The 12,893-nt window shown below is 47.3% G+C and overlaps 1 protein-coding gene across 2 annotated transcripts in view; it reads left to right on the plus strand.

Annotated features, from left to right (window-relative positions):
• Positions 1-12,893, plus strand: part of EGLN3 (egl-9 family hypoxia inducible factor 3) — a 37,198-nt gene that overhangs the window by 21,063 nt on the left and 3,242 nt on the right. The window contains exon 6 of one of the 2 annotated variants that reach the window (XR_008849010.1): positions 10,753-10,998. The exons of the other annotated variant lie outside the window; for it this stretch is intronic. The gene's annotated coding sequence lies outside the window, so the exon portion shown is untranslated. Of the gene's footprint in view, positions 1-10,752; positions 10,999-12,893 lie in introns of those variants that run through there. 2 annotated transcript variants of the gene reach the window in all.

The following is a 12,893-nucleotide window of genomic DNA, read 5'->3' on the forward strand; positions in this document are numbered from 1 at the left end:
GGTCCTGCCGCTGGGGACCCCCGGGATCTTGCACGCAGCACCCCAGTTAAAATCAGTCCCCGGAGCATGTTCGCTCCGGGTCTGATTACCGGCGACCACGGGGCCGGCAGCGTGTGACGTCATGCTCCGGTAATCAGATCCGGAGCGAACACGCTCCGGGGACTGATTTTAACTGGGGTGCTGCATGCAAGATCCCGGGGGTCCCCAGTGGCGGGACCCTTGCGATCAGGCATCTTATCCCCTATCTAAAGATGTCTAAGCGCCGGAGTACCCCTTTAAGGGGACAATTTATCAGGGCTTGCCTGTCAGTAAACACTCACACTGTTTGTGAAACTCTCGATTTGCTCCAAAATGTGGGACTTTACTGTGTCTTAGTCATCATTGTGGCTTTAGTATAAAAGGGGATGAGTTAAAGTGGTACTCTAGCTGCTGGGACACCCGCCCCCAACCCAAACTCCGGGCCGGCACCCCGGCATTCTGAACATTTATTTGGTCGAGCTCAGCCTACATGCCCTCTCCTATAGGCATCAATGGGGCAGGTGACATCACGGGCACCCGAAGCCGGCGTTCTGAACATAAATGTTCATATTGCTGGGGTGCCGGCCCGGAGATTGAGGGGGGTTTGGGCTGCTATACTTTGAATAGGAGATAAGGGGTGTGGAGCACCCCTTTAAGTGAAGTAAGTTTTTAATTACATTTATTATATGAGACATTTTAAAAAAGTTGCACATTTTTGGAGCAACTCCACTAGGGCTCTGTTCACATCAGCCGCTGGCTGTCTGGGCATGCTGGGAGTTGTAGTTTTGCAACATCCGAAAGTCCACAGTTTGAACGTTTGCATATCCTAAATATTAGGGATCTATACATATCATGTCATTTGTATAAGGACTGGATGCATTAGGATTGCAGTCTATGTTACAGCATAGATCAGTGGTTTCCAAACTGTGGAGCTCCAGATGTTGCAATACTACAACTCCCAGCACGCCCGGACAGCCTTCGGCTATCCGGGCATGCTGGGAGTTGTAGTATTGCAACATCTAAACCTCCACAGTTTGGAAACCACTGGCGTAGAGTGTTGTATAGAAATGTCTTCATTTCATGTCACATTTAGTTTATTTTTTATGTATATTTATTCGGCAGCTACTGCTGCCCCCTAGTGGTTAATTTGTTAATATCAATTTATAATTTTTTTTTTAACACATATAAAGTTATCTCTTCTGAATGCCTGTTATAATATTTGGTCGATTACATTTCTAGTTCAACCACCAAATTGACCAGTCTAATGTCTATTCTCCGGTAGCAATACTTTTGTCTTAAAGGGGTAGTCCGGGGAAGGGATCTTATCAGACACTTAGCCTCTATACACAGGATAGGGGATAAGTGCCTGACCGTTGGTGCCCCCTGTGATCTCCTGTATGGCTGCAGCGATATCCCCCCTAAGCTGTTGATTAGCTGAGCGGGCAGTCGCTTGCCCATGTCCAGGAAGTTTGGGGGGGGGGTCTGAAACATGCCGGGGACAAGTAAGTAGGACTAGCCCTGTACAGGAGATTGCGGGGGCCCCAAAAACAGAGCTAATTTCTTTAAAAACTGCTTCCTCTCTGTCTCCAGTTTGGGTGTGGTATTACAACTTGGCTCCATTTACTTCAATGGAACTGAGCTGGAGACAGACAGGGAGCATTTAAAAAAAAAAGTTAGCTCTGTTTTTCTATTCCTGGATAACCCCTTTAATCGAAGAACAATAGGGAACAATCTGAGGCTGTCCCGGCATACTGGGAGTTGTAGTTTGGAAACAACTGGAGGACCACAGTTTGGCGACCACTGATGTGAATGTGACAGGAGATTGACTTCAAGAAGTATTTTCGTCTTAATTTAATATGGCTGGTAATCCCTACTCCTATATCTGTAAATCCTTCATTAAGATGAACAAACCCTTCCCCAGATCTCATTACTTCTTGTTTCTTATCTGTTGTTACGAGTTCCGGCAAGTGTTGTGGTCCAGGTTTGGTGGCTGTGCTCACTAGAATTGGCCCCTGTAGACTTTCTTGCTGGGTTCTTATGGGCATCTTGGTCCGACTCCATTGAAATACATTGGACAGATCCCAGACATTTGCAATAGCTGGAGATGTGTTTGGTTGTTACCATTCCAGTATTGGAGAGGACGTTGTTGTATCACCCCATGCCGATATTTAGAATGACCACTGTAACCTACTGTGCTCCCAAATTGGTTTGGCTTTAGGCCATGCCTGAGAGCTAAGTACCCATTAGGTCTTCACCCTTCATCCGGCTCCAGGATGTGTAAACTGGACATCTGCTGCCAGTAGAAACCAGGTGGCTCCATATGCGTGGTCCCAGAGTGGGCATCAGCTGGCCCAGTGCTACTGATGCATGGCACCAGGGAGTCAGGCAAGTATGCGTTATCACCAATCCAGGTAAAACACAGGAAAATCAGCATGGTACACCAGAGAAAGGAAGAGGCATAGTCAGTCCCAGGCAATAAGGTCAAGGCAGGCAGCACCAGTTCAGAGTCAGCTATCCAGGTCTGCAACAGGAGGGACAGTGGGTCAGGTAGAGATGGTAACCAGAAGACAGAAACAGGTCAATACACAGTAAGGGTACGTTCACACTTGCAGATTTTCAGCGTATTTTACGCTGCAGATCCGCTGGTGAAGGCCCGCTCTATGCTGGCTTTACATGTGACTGCTTGTAGTGGCAATACGCCGCTACGAGCAGACACACTGCGATGTGCGAGTCGCAGTATACTCGCACATGGCGGGAGCTCTCTGCCTAGCTCAGAGCAGGGAGAGCGGCCGCGATGTGAGAGTACGCCGCGCACATCGCTGCAGTGTGTCTGCTGGTAGTGGTGTATTGCCGCTACCAGCAGGCACATGTAAAGCCAGCATAGAGCGGGGGCCTTCACCAGCGGATCCGCAGCTAAATACGCTGCGAAAATCCGCACGTGTGAACGTACCCTAAAGCAGGATCGGGATCAGAACACCTTTGCTAATGGACAGAAGAACCCACACCATTACTCAGACAGCAAAGAGTGGGCAGAGCTGCCTCATATAGACTTAGGTCAGAATGGATAGGGAAACATTAGGAGTTTTGCACTGGCCCTTTAAATCCAGTAGAGCAGGTGTGCACCCATGTGGCCAGTGCCAGAAGTACAGGCAGGAAAAGCAGTTTAGCGTTGGTGGCCGGGAGGAGAAAGACAGACGGAAGCCTGCAGCGTTACTCATGCATTTTTATTGCAAACATACCGTATTTTTCGCCCTATAGGACGCACCGGCGTATAAGACGCACCCAATTTATAGGTGCAAAATCTAAAAAAATAAAGATTTTGAACCCAATAGTGGTCTTCAACCTGCGGACCTCCAGATGTTGCAAAACTACAACTCCCAACATGCCCGGACAGCCGTTGGCTGTCCGGGCATGCTGGGAGTTGTAGTTTTGCAACATCTGGTGGTCCGCAGATTGAAGACCACTGCATAGGAGGTAATACTCACGTGTCCCCGCCGCTCCGGACCCGTCACCGCTGCCCTGGATGTCGCTCCATTGCTGTCGCCGTGTCCCCGTCGCTCCGGAACGTCTCTGCTGCCGGCCGGGTATCCTCGCTCTCCGTCGCCGCCATCACATCGTTACGCACGCCGACACACGTACACGACGACCTGATGACGAGGAAGGAGAGCGCCGGCCATACAGGGGATCCCTGAACGGAGAAGACACCGAGGAGGCAGGTAAGGTCCCTCCCGGTGTCCTGTAAGCACTAACCCGGCTATTCAGTCGGGCTGTTCGGGGTCGCGGCGGTCCCGAACAGCCCGACTGAACAGCCTCTTAGTGTCACTTTCCCTTCAGACGCGGCGGTCAGCTTTGATTGCCGCGTCTGAAGGGTTAATACAGGGCATCACCGCGATCGGTGATGTCCTGTATCAGTCGTGGGTCCCGGCCGTTGATGGCCGCAGGGACCGCCGCGATAGGGGTGTATTTGCCATATTAGACACACCGACATTTTCCCCCCAGTTTTGGGGAAGAAAAAGTGCGTCTTATACGGCGAAAAATACGGTATCTGATGTTATAATTTATCGATAAAAAAAGACTTGTCCCCAGCACCCAGTTAGGCCTTGTCCACACTATGAAATTTCTGACCGTAATTCCGCTTCTGAATTTTGGTCGGGAATTCCGCTGCCTGAGGGTAAAATGCGGGTGACTGGGTTTTCCGTTAACCCATTTACACTGCAGAATTTTCTAGGCGGAATTTTCGGCGAAAAATTTTAAAAATTCCGCCAGAAGATTGAACTTGCTGAATGTTCTTGCCGCAGACGATGCCGTCTATCAGGATGGCAATGTCTGTGAGCTCATGGCCGAACTCAGAATCTCCGGCTGGAATTTTTCTGGCCATGGATTCTGTAGTGTGAACCCAGCCTTGTATGAGGCAGTGGTGAACATTCTTTATTGTTATATACAAGTTCTTCTCAAAAAATTTGCATATTGTGCTAAAGTTCATTATTTTCCATAATGTAATAATAAAAATTAAACTTTCATATATTTTAGATTCATTGCACCCCAACTGAAATATTTCAGGTCTTTTATTGTTTTAATCCTGATGATTTTGGCATACAGCTCATGAAAACCCCAAATTCCTATTAGAGATGAGCAAACTTACAGTAAATTCCATTCGTCACGAACTTCTCGGCTCGGCAGTTGATGACTTATCCTGCATAAATTAGTTCAGCTTTCCGGTGCTCCGGTGGACTGGAAAAGGTGGATACAGTCCTAGGGGACTCTTTCCTAGGAATGTATCCACCTTTTCCAGCCCACCGGAGCACCCGAAGGCTGAACTCATTTACGCAGGATAAGTCATCAACTGCCGAGCCGAGAAGTTCGTGACAAATCGAATTTACTGTAAGTTCGCTCATCTCTAGTTCTGCACTCAATACTTGGTCGGGAATCCTTTTGCAGAAATGACTGCTTCAATGCGGCGCGGCGTGGAGGCGATCAGCCTGTGGTACTGCTGAGGTGTTATGGAGGCCCAGGAGGCTTCGATAGCGACCTTAAGCTCATCCAGAGTGTTGGGTTTTGCGTCTCTCAACTTTCTCTTCACAATATCCCACAGATTCTCTATGGGGTTCAGGTCAGGAGAGTTGGCAGGCCAATTGAGCCCAGTAATACCATGGTCAGTAAACCATTTACCAGTGGTTTTAGTTGGCACTGTGACCAGGTGCCAGGTCGTGCTGAAAAATGAAATCTTCATCTCCATAAAGCTTTTCAGCAGATGGAAGCATGAAGTGCTCCAAAATCTCCTAATAGCTAGCGGCATTGACCCTGTCCTTGATAAAACACAGTGGACCAACACCAGCAGCTGACATGGCGCCCCAGACCATCACTGACTGTGGGTACTTGACACTGGACTTCAGGCATTTTGGCATTTCCTTCTCCCCAGTCTTCCTCCAGACTCTGGCACCTTGATTTCCGAATGACATGCAAAATTTGCTCTCATCCGAAAAAAGTACTTTGGACCACTGAGCAACAGTCCAGTGCTGCTTCTCTGTAGCCCAGGTCCGGCGCTTCTGCCGCTGTTTCTGGTTCAAAAGTGGCTTGACCTGGGGAATGCGGCCCCTGTAGCCCATTTCCTGCACGTGCCTGTGCACGGGGGCTCTGGATGTTTCTGCTCAGTCCACTGCTTCCGCAGGTCCCCCAAGGTCTGGAATCGGTCCTTCTCCACAATTGTCCTCAGGGTCCGGTCACCTCTTCTCGTTGTGAAGCGTTTTCTGCCACATTTTTTCCTTCCCATTGAGGTCCCTTGATACAGCTCTCTGGGAACAGCCTATTTGTTCAGAAATGTCTTTGGGTCAATGATGGCCTTCTGGACAGCGGTCAGGTCGCCAGTCTTACCCATGATTGCGGTTTTGAGTAATGAACCAGGAATCTTTTGCAGGTGTTTAGAGTTAATTAGTTGAGTCCGATGATTAGGTTAATAGCTCGTTTAGAGAACCTTTTCATGATATGCTAATTTTTTGAGATAGGAATTTTGGGTTTTCATGAGCTGTATGCCAAAATCATCAGGATTAAAACAATAAAAGACCTGAAATATTTCAGTTGGGGTGCAATGAATCTAAAATATATGAAAGTTTAATTTTTATCATTACATTATGGAAAATAATGAACTTTAGCACAATATGCAATTTTTTTTGAGAAGAACCTGTATGTTACCCTGGGCGGTGCTACCAATATAGAAGCCATAGCTGCTGCTACAGGGCCCACAGTGTCAGAGGAGCTGAGCCGGACCGAATCCTCCAGCCAGGCTCAGACTGGAACAGAAGAGGTTACAGGCACAGTTTTGTATTTTGTCATGGGTTGTGCAAATCTCAGTGTTTTTTCCACGATTTTGAGGTGAAACTACATGGATCCATTTAGCAGCAAGAAGATCGAGGACCCTTGATGATGTTATCAGATGTTATTCAGCTTCAACTAGGACACAATTGAGCAACTGAAGGAGAAAGCAATGAGGGCAGCATGAGAAGTCTGTGAGGAAGGGGGGGGTGCATTGGAACAGGCTTCACAGGGCAGGACTGAGCAGCAGTCTGTAAGGGGGGGGGGCTGAGCAGAAGTCTGTAAGGGGGGTGGGCTGAGCAGAAGTTTGTATGGGGGGAGGGGGGCTGAGCAGAAGTTTGTATTGGGGGGGGGGGGGGGGGGCTGAGCAGAAGTCTTAGAAAGAGGGACCCACAAGCAATAGTCTATATAAGAAAAGAGACCAGGAGCAGTAGTCTGTATGAGAGAAGGGCCTTGATCGGAAGTTTGTATGAGGCGGGGGGCCAGGAGCACCAATGTGTATGTAGGAGAGGAGCCATGTGCATTAGCAAGGCCAATTAGAAACATAAAATTTTGGCGGCTGAAAAGAATCATTCAGCCCATCTAGTCTGCTCACTATTACTACCAATAGTCCCTGACCCTATCTTATATAAAGGATAGCCTTATACCTATCTCTATCTTATATGAAGGATATACTTATACCTGTCTCCATATAAGATAGAGATAGGTATAAGGCTATCCTTCATATAAGATAGAGATAGGTATAAGGCTATCCCTCATATAAGATAAAGGATAGCCTTATACCTATCTCTATCTTATATGAAGGATAGCCTCATGCCTATCCCTATCTTATATGAAGGCTAGCCTTATACCTATCTCTATCTTATATGAAGGATAGCCTTATGCCTATCTCTATCTTATATGAAGGATAGCCTTATACCTATCTCTATCTTATATGAAGGATAGCCTTATACCTATCTCTATCTTATATGAAGGATAGCCTTATACCTATCTCTATCTTATATGAAGGATAGCCTTATGCCTATCTCTATCTTATATGAAGGATTGCCTCATGCAGATCTCTATCTTATATGAAGGATAGCCTTATACCTATCTATATCTTATATGAAGGATATCCTTATACCTATCTCTATCTTATATGAAGGATAGCCTTATGCCTATCCCTATCTTATATGAAGGATAGCCTTATGCCTATCTCTATCTTATATGAAGGATAGCCTTATGCCTATCCCTATCTTATATGAAGGATAGCCTTATGCCTATCTCTATCTTATATGAAGCATAGCCTTATGCCTATCCTGTAGAAGCGAACACTTCTACAGGAAGGCTATTCCATGCATCCACTACTCTCTCCAAGTAATACTCCCCAAACTCTTTCCAAAGATTCTAGCCTAGTGTTTTCCAAACAGGGTGCCTCCAGCTGTTGCAAAACTACAACTCCCAGCATGCCTGGACTTAGCAGGTAACTGCTCTAAAAGCAGTAAAAATATGGCTGCAAAATGACTTAAAGGACATCTGCAGCAAAATACAACTTATCCCCTATCCACAGCATAGGGGATAAGTGTCTGATCGCGGGGGGTCCGACCGCTAGGACCCCCCGCCATCTCCCAAACAGGGCCCTGCATTGCAGCTCTGTGAGCGGCTAATGTGCGTAGCGTCAACCTCTCTGAGGTTGATGGTGACGCCCCCTCTACGCCCCTTCCCCATACAGTTCTATGGGAGAGGCGGGGAGGCACGAACGCTGTATCCCCGCTTCTCCCATAGAGATACATGGAGGAGGCGTGTCGGCTGCGACGTCACGCTGCGGCCAGCACGCCTCCTGCGTGGGGGGTGCTTGAACATTTTTTGTGTATTTTCTATGTGCCCCAATGCGGGGCTAAAATGTTGCCGGAATTTGGAAAAATAAATGCTCTATTTTCACAAAAGAATTCAGAGCAGGATAGAGTACAGAGGATAGAGAGACCCTTTATTTTAAAACTATACAGGAGCCGTCTATATTAAATGTTCTGAATACACAACATCCATGCAGTGCGTCCCGAGTCTTGTCCATTCATCAGCTGGACCTGAACAAGGGACAGCGCTCACTGGAGAACTGACAGGACGCCATCAAAAGACATGTGGCTGTGTTTGGTACTGCAGAAACAGCCACATTTATCAATGAAAAAATCCGGGATAACCCCATTATGTTAGACTTCTCCTGCGTTGTTATAAAAGCTGCACCCTACAGTTTAAGTTTTTTTGCTTTATACATTTAGAAAGAAAGTCTTAGGATCTTTTAACTTTTTTCACATTTTAAGACTTTGGGCTAAAATAGAAAAAAAATCAAGTTTTCTCCCACCACTTTCCACACAATACCCCATAATGAAAAATCTGCAAATTTACTAAAAATGTAAATCTAAAATTTGACATGGACATAAGTATTCAGACCCTTTGCTTTGACATTTAGCTCTGGTTCCTCTCATTTCCCTTCATCATCTCTTGAGATGTTTCTCCACCTTGTGGTAAATTCAGATGATTGGACAAGACACAGCTCTGTCTATATAAGGCCTCACAGCAAATACCCAGCCATGAGGCGGAAGGAACTGTCTGTAGAGCTCATAAACAGGATTGTGTGGGGGGAATAGATCTAGAGAAGAATACAAAAAAAATCTGCTGTACTGAAAGTTTCCAAGAGTGGCCTCCGTAATTCTTAAATGAAATTTGGAACAGCCACCCCTACATACTAAGTAATCAGGGATAAGGGCCTTGGAAAGAGAGAGGACCAAGAATCCAATGGTCACTGAGCTCCAAATATTCTGGGTGGAGATGGAACCTTCAGTTGGTCAACCATCACTGCAGCCTCCACAATCTGGGCTTTATGGAACAGTGGCCAGAAAGAAGCCTCTCCTCAGTAACACATGACCCCCTCTCCCCTGTCTGATGAAACAAAGATTTCACTTTTAGGCCTTAATTCTAAGCATCATGTCTGGAGGAAACCAGGCACTGCCCATCACCTGCCCAATACCATCCCTACAGTGATCATGGTGGGGCAGAATCATGTCTGGGGGAAACCAGGCACTGCCCATCACCTGCCCAATACCATCCCTACAGTGATCATGGTGGGGGCAGCATCATGTCTGGGGGAAACCAGGCACTGCCCATCACCTGCCCAATACCATCCCTACAGTGATCATGGTGGGGGCAGCATCATGTCTGGATGAAACCGGGCACTGCCCATCACTTGCCCAATACCATCCCTACAGTGATCATGGTGGAGGCAGAATCATGTCTGAGGGAAACCAGGCACTGCCCATCACCTGCCCAATACCATCTCTACAGTGATCATGGTGGGGGCAGCATCATGTCTGGGGGAAACCAGGCACTGCCCATCACCTGCCCAATACCATCCCTACAGTGATCATGGTGGGGGCAGCATCATGTCTGGAGGAAACCGGGCACTGCCCATCACTTGCCCAATACCATCCCTACAGTGATCATGGTGGGGGCAGCATCACGTCTGGAGGAAACCAGGCACTGCCCATCACCTGCCCAATATCATCCCTACAGTGATCATGGTGGGGGCAGCATCACGTCTGGAGGAAACCAGGCACTGCCCATCACCTGCCCAATACCATCCCTACAGTGAACATGGTGGGGGCAGCATCACGTCTACAGGAAACCAGCCACTGCCCATCACCTGCCTAATACCATCCCTACAGTGAAGCATGGTGGGGGCAGCACCATGTCTACAGGAAACCGGGCACTGCCCATCACCTGGCCAATACCATCTCTATACAGTATCATGCTGTGGGGAATATTTTCAGTAGCTGGGACAAGCAGAGATGTCAGGATTAATATATTCTTAATGAAAATCTGATTCAGAGTGCTCTGGACCTTAGACTGGGCTGACGGTTCACCTTCCCAAAAAACAATGACCTTAAACAAAGCCAGGACAACACAGGAGCGGCTTAGGGATAATGCTGTGAATGTCCTTGAGTGGCCCCCGATGTTTGGCAGAAGCTTGCTTCAAAAGGGTGGATCAACATGGCGCTGGACACAATCAGGAAGTGAGATCTTGAAAGACTTTTATTGCCTAGAATGCAACACGTTTCGCAGCACAGCTGGCTGCTTCATCATGATGCCTGATGAAGCAGCCAGCTGTGCTGCAAACCGCATTGCATTCTGGATAATAAAAGTCTTTCCATATCACACTCCCTGATTATGTCCAGCGCATTGTTGATCCACCCTTTTGAAGCAAGCATCCTCTATACATCGTTGGTTACTCTGGTGGAAAGGCTGCAGGACACTTACCTTTTTAAGCTGTTTCCATGGTTGTGTATGGGGTACACAACCTTTTGGGGTAAGCACAATCTTTATTGTTTAGCTCCCCATTATTAATTACCTTGAAGATACTACGCTATGGAGCGCCCTATTTTTATGTTTTAGATCTTGAGTGGCCCAGACAGAGCCCTGACTTTTAGAACATCTCTGAAGAGACCTGAAAATGACCTGACAGAGCTTGAGAGGATCTGCAGAGAAGAACAGCAGAAAATATCCAAATCCAGATGTGTAAACCTTGTGGCCTCATCCCCAAGAAGACTGAAGGCCGGAATAATTTACAAAGGGGCTTTAACTAAGTCTAAAAGAGTCTAAATACTTGTCCATGCAATATTTTAGTTTATCAATAAATTAGCAAAGCATTTCAACATTCTGCTGGGGTATTGGGTGCATAATAATGGGGCCATAACATTACAAAAAGTTAAAGGGTCTTAAGACTTTCCGAATGCATTGTAACATGCTGTTCACACAATTATAGCCTTTTTACCTGACATATCTACTTGAAAGGGGTGTTCTTACCATAAAAGGGTGCTCTGAAGAAATATAATATTTTCAAATCAACTGGTGACAGAAAGTTATACAGATTTGTAAATTATTTGTTTTTAAAACCTTAAGCCTTTTTAAATGCTAGCAGAATGCTTGGGTGTATAGGGAGAGGTATTAGCAGTAGAAAGGGAAGTGCTCATGGGTGTATAGGGAAAAGTACTAGCAGTGGACAGGGAAGTGCTCATGCGTGTTAAGGCAGAGGTATTAGCAGTAGAAAGAGGGAAGTGCTCATGGGTGTATAGGGAGGAGTATTAGCAGTAGAGAGGGAAGTGCTCATGCTTGTATAGACAGAGATATTAGCAGTAGAAAGAGGTAAGTGCTCATGGGTGTATAGGGAGAGGTATTAGCAGTAGAGAGGGAAGTGCTCATGGGTATATAGGGAGAGAAATTAGGAGTAGAGAGAGAAGTGCTCATACCATGGTTTTCAGTCTGGTCACAAAACCGGATACGGGGCAAAAATAAGTCGACCGGAGTCCCTATCTGACTCCAGTCGGCTCAGTCAAATGAATGAGATGGGGCCGGGTCCAGCTGGGATACGGGAGCGCCCGGTTGGCACATTTCCCAGCCGGATCCAGTCCCTGTATAACATAAAGGTAGTGTGAATACACCCTAACGCTTATCTGCTATCCACGGCATGGCACTGTACTCCATTATCTCTGTCAGCTAACATGGCGGAGCACACACACAGCTGCCACTCCATTCTGTTGGGAGATTCCGGACCCTGTACTACAGATCACAGTGAGCCCCATGATCGTACACTTATCATGTGGATAGCAGATAAGGGTTAGTGGTCAGACAACCCCCTACAGTTTGCTAATATTAGGCCCTTTATTGTAGTGAACGTACTTAGGGTTGGGCGGTATACCGTTTCATACCGAAATTTTTGGGCTGCACGATATAAATTTTTCCCATACCGCAATACCGGTTGGGCCCCTCCCCCTTGGGAATGAATTATCAGCCCAGTGCAGCGCTGTCCCCACATCGGGGAACTAATATGTTACCCGCCAGCGCTGTTCTGCTCCCCCCAATTAATGATCAGCCCAGCGGGGTACTACTCACATATGTCACCCGCCCTGCACTGCCTTCCTCCTCTTTGTTGGGGGCCGCCGGTTTGAGGGGAAAAATTAAAACCTGTGAAAAAATCTCACACCAGCGATGGAACTCTATACTGTACACCAGTGGTCTCCAACCTGCGGACCTCCAGCTGTAGCAAAACTACAATTCCCAGCATGCCCGGACAGCCAACGGCTGTCTGGGCATGCTGGGAGTTGTAGTTTTGCAACAGCTGGAGGTCTGCAGGTTGGAGACCACTGCTGTACGCTGTATCCCTATGCCCGGGCTGCAAAAGATAAAGAAAATAAACTTTAACTTACCTACGTCGGCCTCATGTTGTTCCTTGGGACTGGAACGTCGGACAGCTGTCAGCCTATCACCGGCCTGTCATGTAAGAAGCCGGCCAGAGCTCCTTACATGACAGAGGGCTCAGCCTATCCCTGGCAGGGGCGGGACATCACTCCGGCCGGTAATAGGCTGACGGCTGTCCGACGTTCCAGTCCCAAGGAACAGCGAGCGGCCGACGTAGGTAAGTTCAAGTTTATTAATAAACTTGAAAATAAACTTGAACTTACCTACGTCGGCCTCTCGCTGTTCCTTGGGACTGGAACGTCGGACAGCCGTCAGCCTATCACCGGCCGGAGTGATGT

The sequence above is a fragment of the Hyla sarda genome, chromosome 11 (genome assembly GCF_029499605.1).
Source record: "Hyla sarda isolate aHylSar1 chromosome 11, aHylSar1.hap1, whole genome shotgun sequence".
Lineage (NCBI taxonomy): Eukaryota > Metazoa > Chordata > Amphibia > Anura > Hylidae > Hyla > Hyla sarda.